This window comes from Myotis davidii, unplaced genomic scaffold (assembly GCF_000327345.1).
Source record: "Myotis davidii unplaced genomic scaffold, ASM32734v1 scaffold46, whole genome shotgun sequence".
Taxonomy (NCBI): Eukaryota; Metazoa; Chordata; class Mammalia; order Chiroptera; family Vespertilionidae; genus Myotis; species Myotis davidii.
In genome coordinates, this window is record NW_006383006.1 from 7,526,214 (window position 1) to 7,533,879 (window position 7,666).

The 7,666-nt window shown below is 37.0% G+C and overlaps 1 protein-coding gene and 1 pseudogene across 1 annotated transcript in view; one reads left to right on the forward strand and one right to left on the reverse strand.

The window, feature by feature from the left end:
* The window catches only part of SPRED1 (sprouty-related, EVH1 domain containing 1), a 161,049-nt gene that overhangs the window by 68,252 nt on the left and 85,131 nt on the right, over positions 1-7,666 (reverse strand). The window lies entirely within an intron of this gene.
* On the forward strand, positions 596-1,495 carry LOC102759081 (annotated as a pseudogene).

The window sequence follows — 7,666 nt, forward strand, 5'->3', positions numbered from 1 at the left end:
CGGTTTGGCTCAGTGGATAGAGCGTCAGCCTGCGGACTCAAGGGTTCTGGATTTGATTCCGGTCAAGGGCATGTACCCTGGTTGCGGGCACATCCCAGGTGGGGGGCGTTCAGGAGGTAGCTGATCCATCTCTTGCATCGATGTTTCTAACTCTCTATCCCTCTCCCTTCTTCTCTGTAAAAAACCAATAAAATATATTTAAAAACAACAACAAAAAACACTCTTGCCCTGACTGATCTGCTCAATGGTTAGAGCATCGGCCTGCACACCAAAGGGTCACAGGTTCAATTCTTGGCCCAGGTCGGGGTGCATGCAGGAGGCAACCAATCACTCACTGTGTCTCACTCACATCCATGTTTCTCTCTTTCCGTCCCTCCCTCCCTCCCTCCCTCCCTCCCTCTGGTGAGGATTAACAATCCTTCCCCTCTCTAAAAATCAATGGAAAAAATATCTTCAGTAAGAATTAACAAACAAACAAACAAGTTTACTCTCATCACATTAAGGATAAAGATAACTGTCTACCTCAAATTAATAATAGACATTAAAGTTGTATTTTTAAAAGGTAGGTAGAGATTCTTTTCCAAGGAAATGCCAAATGGTGGATGACACCGGTGCTGCACGAGGGCCTGGATGACTGGGGCCCTGGAACAGCAGGTCGCAGCTGCTTCCGTGGAGGATTTGGCAGCAGTATCCGGAGGTATCCGGAGCCGAGGCCACAGAGCTGGTGGAGACAAGGCCTAAGACAAGGAGTGGATCCCCGTCACCAAGCTGGGATGTCTGATCATGGATATGATGATCAAGTCCCTGGAGGAGATCTATCTATTCTCCTTGCCAATCAAGGAATCTGAGATCACTGACTTTTTCTTGGGGGCATCCCTCAAGGATGAGTTCTTGAAAATTATGCCCATGCAAAAGCAGACTTGTGCTGGGGGCCAGAGGACCAGGTTCAAGGCATTTGTCGCCTTTGGGGACTACAACGGACATGTTGGTCTGGGTGTTAAGTACTCAAAGGAAGTAGCCACTGCCATCCGTGGAGCCATTATCCTGGTCAAGCTCTTCATTGTCCCTGCGCAGCAGGCTACTGGGGAAACAAGCTCGGTGGCAAGCCCCACACAGTTCCTTGCAAGGTGACTGGCCACTGTGGCTCTACTGGTGCACCTCATCCCTGCCCTCAGGGCTACTGGCATTGTCTCGGCCTCTGTGCCAAAGAAGTTGCTGATAATGGCTGGTATTGACGACTGCTATAACTCAGCTAGGAGCTGCACTGCCACCCTGGGCAACTTCGCCAAGGCCGCCTTTGATGCCATCACTAATACCTACAGCTATCTCACCCCAGATCTCTGGAAAGAGACCGTGTTCACCAAGTCTCCCTATCAGGAATTCACTGACCCTCTTGTAAAGACCCACACCAGAGTGTCTGTGCAGAGGGCCCAGGCTCCAGCTGTGGCCACCACATAATTATATACAAGAAAAATAAAGTGAATTAAGCCTGCTAGAAAAAAATAACAAAGAAAGACAGGTAGAATAATGCCTCAAAAGACTTTTATCCACCATATGATTAATACTAAGTCTGCATTCCTGAAAAACAAAGTTTTAAGGGCTGCAAGGATTCTTAAAATTTAGTGAGTTCTGCTTGCCTCCCTCCTTCCATTGCCCCTAAACTATATCAGAAAAATGTGTTCTGACTTTACTCCCTTGGAGTTTTCACTATATTAATTATGTATATTAAGATAACAGTAATATTGATAATAACAGGCATACAGAAAGCAGAGCTCAATGTTTACCATATTCATATTGGTACATAATTAACAACCAAACTGTAGAAAACAGCAATTACATTTTTGGCAAGCAATTACAATTCACCAATACAACATCAGTAGGTGATTTATTTACTCTGCAGGAAAAATAGGTAATGAGATAAATTATTTCTAGCTAAACGAGAGCTATACCTATTAATTACCAATGTAGTAAACTAAAAGGGACTCTACAGAGTTGCAGTGGTTACAACTCTCCCTGAATACATGACCTACACTTACTTCTAGAGCTTCTTTATATGTATCTGGTACAAAATAAGTAATTCTAAAGTCTGTTAAGATTCTCCTAAAGGCAAATGCCACAGCCATTACAAACAGAAGCTGAAAAACATTCTGTATATACAGTTGTTAAACTTGAAATGCATCTCTAAGTAATCCCAAATAATAGCTGAATATACCTCTCTCTAGAGTTAAAGAGTTCTGGAAGTATGTAAATTTCATCAGACCTCCATGTTTTAACTTTGAAAAACATTTGTGAATTAGAGAGTAAAAATAAAAAGGGGATCAGTGGCTCTGCCCTCATTTCTACCCAAAATACATTTTACATTAAATTAATATAAAGATAAGCATAGAGTAAATAGCAATTGTAAACTGAATAAGACTGACACAAGAATAACTATGAAAGAATATGTTGCTCAAACAATATGACATCTATAACCTTTAAGATCCATTAAGGGTGTGGCTTGTTAACAAATAAGAATAAATCAAGGAGTCACGTTTTAGAATCAGCATAATACTAGAACTTTTTGAACTTTTGCTCACTTATAAGTGTGTTGGGATTAGAAATGAAGTATTATTATTTATTAGAAACTAAAAAAATTAATGTATGATGAAAAATTTTAAAGCTAGAAAAAAGCAACAACAGATTCAAAAGCACATTAATGTTTATGGCTGTATCAAAAAAAATTTTTTTTTCAGACTTTGACATACCAACAGACATGACCAGGTTTGAGTAGAATATAATTGCTACAAATAGACTGGCTGCAGGCAGCCTTAGGAAGTGACTATTACAGTGATGGTGAACCTATGACACGCAAACTCATTTTTTTGGTTGATTTTTCTTTGTTAAATGGCATTTAAATATATAAAATAAATATCAAAAATACACATCTTTGTTTTACTATGGTTGCAAATATCAAAAAATTTCTGTATGTGACACGGCACCAGAGTTAAGTTAGGGTTTTTCAAAATGCTGACATGCCAAGCTCAAAAGGTTCGCCATCATTGGACTATTATAGTGGAGGAGGAAAAATACAATTATGTAGGGGTATTTGGAAGAATAGCTTTGCATTCTAATACAGATCTGAACAGACCTAAATTGGGTAAGACATACCAGTTTAAATTATTTTCTAGCTATATAAATACTTTTGGAACCATGAATATTTTAATGAGATCTTAAAGTCTTCCAATCAAGTACTGACAAAAAGAACAACGTTTTTCTTTCTTCTATTAAGGTTGAATAGATGTTAATTATGAAAACACTACACATAACAGGTAAAGTACAAAATTAAGAAAGTGAACCTATAATTAGCATAAACATATTAAAATCTGATACAGATGAGGGGAGAGAGGGAGAAGTGGTTCCCCTATAGCAGCGGTTTTCAACCTGTGGGTCTCGACCCCTTTGGGGGTCTAATGACCCTTTCACAGGGGTCGCCTAAGACCATGTGAAAACACATATAGCATATCAGATATTTACATTACGATTCATAACATTAGCAAAATTACAGTTATGAAGTAGCAACGAAAATAATGTTATGGTTGGGGGTCACCACAACATGAGGAACTGTATTAAAGGGTCGCGGCATTAGGAAGGTTGAGAACCACTGCTCTATAGTATCAGGCTAGGGGTTAAAAGAGAAAGGGGAAGAAAAAAGGTGGTTACTGAAAATGGATGTTTCCATGAGTGAAAAGTGTCCAAAGGAAAATGATTTAAAGTATGAATAATAGAAGGAGCAGGTATGGACACCGCCCCCTCTCCTACAAATGTCAGTACTGTGTAAAAGGAATTTGAAATAGTAGAATAGTAACTAATTAAGCTTCTGGGCTTTGCAGCTAAGATAAGATCAGCTGGGTCCCATCCAGTCTGAACCACTCATTATCCATCTGACCTCTGAGAATTAAATGAGGTAATGCAGAGTACTCAAATATTTCCCGACACATAATAAAACTTCAATAAATATTAGTAGTAATAGTGAGGTAGGTCTCTATATGATGTCACTAACCCATAACAGAACCATTGCTTTAGAGCAGTGGTTCTCAACCTGTGGGTCGCGACCCCTTTGCCGGTACCGAACAACCCTTTCACAGGGGTTGCCTAAGACCATCCTGCATATCAGATATTTACATGACGATTCATAACAGTAGCGAACTGAAGTTTCCCAGAAACAGGGATCTCACTTTGCTTTTTAGAATTCCTCACTGTGCCTAAAATAATGCAGTGCACTCAATGCTAATCCAACAAAATCAGCCATATTGTTTGTGATTCATCACTATGCTTTAATTATGTTCAAATTTGTAACAATGAAAATACATCCTGCATATCAGATATTTACATTACGATTCATAACAGTAGCAAAATTACAGTTATGAAGTAGCAACGAAAATAATTTTATGGTTGGGGGTCACCACAACATGAGGAACTGTATTAAAGGGTCGTGGCATTAGGAAGGTTGAGAACCACTGCTTTAGAGGCTGGGAGGTCAGTAATTAGGAGGGGAGACCTTTTTTGAGAATAGGAGGGGGAGGAATTTGAATAATAAAGGTGCTCAGGACCTCAAAGAACTTATGAATAGATTTTGGGAAGCATAAGTTAATGGATTCTAAAAGCACTGGAAATATTTCAATCTCCCAATGTTGTTTTTTCCCCAAGAAATAATAGGGTATTTGATGGGGGGAGGGGAGAAGAAGAGGGGGGAAGGGAAACCAAGGCCACTTAACAACTAAAACTTCTGAAGATATATTCTAAGTTATTTTGGGAAATACAGACCAAAATTCCCATCATAAAACTACTAGACTTGTTTTCTACAAGCATTTAAAATAGACCAAGCAAAAACTGAGAATAAATGCATTTTTGTTTAACTTACAACAATTAATTTGGGAGAGCAGAGTAAAATTAAATATGTACTTTCAAACTACTATGTACTTTATTATAGTTGCTACCTTACAAGTAATAATTTATGTTTACAAATAGTATTATCTAAAAAGTAGTACGGTTGGTAACCAAACCTAAAAAATTTTACTAGTAACTTTCTAAAATACCTTTGAATCATTTCATTTTTTAAACAAAAATTCCAAATTCATATTATTTGATAACCAAAATCACTAATTGGCATCTCAAACAGTTGCCTCATATTATGAACTTTAGTCTTCCTGATGATATAAAAACTGTATCCTTTATGAAAAACACCAAGGCATACTATTAAATATGAAATTGTTATTAAATACATAGTTTTACTAATCATTAAGAAAAATTTATATTTAACACTGTTCTAAACTGCATGGGATTTTAGAATTTTTAAAAAGTAACAAAAGAAACAACGGCGTATTTCTCGCATAAAAGCAGTTCAGCTACTAAAAAGGGAAGGAAGGGAGCCAGTACTCCTTCAATATGCCTGTCAATAAAGGAAAAACTGCTCTAGATTAAAGAATAGACACATGACAGCTAAAAATGTAACACAATATAGCCACTCTAGGGGAAAAGTTTGGCAATTTCTTATAAAACTAAACATGTAACTACCACACAACCCAGCAATTACATTATGGTCATTTATCCCAGAGAAATAAAACATATGTTTACAGAAAAACTTGTATATGAATGTTCTTACCAGCTGTATTTGCAATAGCCCCAAACTGTAAAGAGCCTTCATTTCCTTTAGTGAAGCAATGGTTAAACTTTGGTACACAGTTGTCGTAGAACACCAGGCAACAATAAACAGAACAAACTATTGATACACACTCAATAACCTGCATGAACCCGCAGGGGACTATGCTGAATGAAAAATACCAATCCTGAAGTAACATATTTATGATCCCAATTACATAACATTTTTGAGATGACAAAATTATAGAAATGGAGAACAGGTGAGTGGTTTCCAGGCCAAGAGGGAGGTAGGTGTGTTTTAAGTACCAGGGGAAAGGATTCTTATGGTTACTGAACTGTTTCGCATCTTTTCTATCATAGTGGATATATGTGATAAAACTATATTGACCTAAAAGCACACCCAAATGAGTACAAAACTGGGAAAATCTGAGTGTGATGGATTGTATCGATGTGAATACATATACTGGTTGTGATACACTAGTTTTTTTGTAAAATGTTACCACTGGGAAAACTGGGTAAAAGGAAAACAAGATCTCTTTACATTATTCTTTACAAGAGCAATTAGTGATCTATAATTATCTTGATAAAAAGATCAATATAAAAAGTCTATGGAGATTTCAGAAAAATTATTATCAAATTCTGATGAGGGAAACATTAAGAGATACCAAGGAATCCTCCTTACTGTGATAAATGACATCTCAAAACAATATCTAACGTTCTACTTCTCTATACAACACTAGAAATTCCATTAAATTAATAAAAAAGCCAACCATATCACCAACATTATCTAATATTATTTTGGAAGTTCTGACTAGCGCTATACAAAAAGAAGATGAGTTGCATGAAATGAGCTTTAAAAGAAACCAAAAACGACCCTCCACCCAAATCATATATAATAGTCACAAAATTTTTATATATGTAGAAAAAAACTTAAGTGAATGTACCCATATTTAAAAAACATTGTTTAGTTATTGGAAAAGGAGCAAAAATATACCTAAAAGGGGGGGGGGGACTAATGAGGGGGAAATTAGTATTAGCAAATATATAAAACTAATTTTAAAAGTATAATATTCACATAAAATCAATAGACAAAAAAGTGGAATTAAATAAGAAGAGGTATGGATTGAATTACATCCTTCCAAAATCTAGAAAGAGAGCTCTCACCAGAAACCGAATCAATGAATACCCATATCTTGGACTTCCCAGCATCCAAAATTGTGAGAAAATAAACTTTCATTGTTTTAGCCAGCCAGTCTATGGTATTGTTTTAGGGTGTCATGAGCAAACTAATACAAGAAAAGTCTAGCATAGAGAAGATACTCAAACAGCTGTTTATTAATTAAAAGAATAGCAATCAACCAATCAATTAAAAAGCATGCTACATTCACATGATAATTTAGATTCTAATAGAACAAAGGTAGTGACAAAATATTTAGAAAGCTAATAGTGAGATAAAAAAAGTTTGAACTTTAACTATTAGGGAAGCTACTGACTATTGTAACAATTTAATTGGAATGTAATGGAAGGAATGTGAAATGTATCACAATCAGGTATAAAGGAAAAAGATGAAGGCAAAATAATCCTGCTGAGCCCAACAGACGAGATCAATCAGTATAAACCAGTAGCTAGAGAATGGAATGACTTTATTTTTTTAATATATTTTATTGATTTTTTACAAAGAGGAAGGGAGAGAGATAAAGAGTTAGAAACATCGATGAGAGAGAAACATCGATCAGCTGCCTCCTGCACATCTCCTACTGGGGATGTGCCTGCAACCCAGGTACATGCCCTTGACCGGAATTGAACCTGGGACCCTTCAGTCCACAGGCCGACGCTCTATCCACTGAGCCAAACCAGTTTCGGCGAGAATGGAATGACTTTAACCTAAAGCAAGCCAACCTATCCTATCTAATAATAGAGAACCATGGTAATTAACCATAACTTCGCTACCCTTCCCATAGGCTAATCAGCGAGATATGCAAATTAACTGCCAACCAAGATGGCGGCCGGCAGCCAGGCAGCGGAAGCA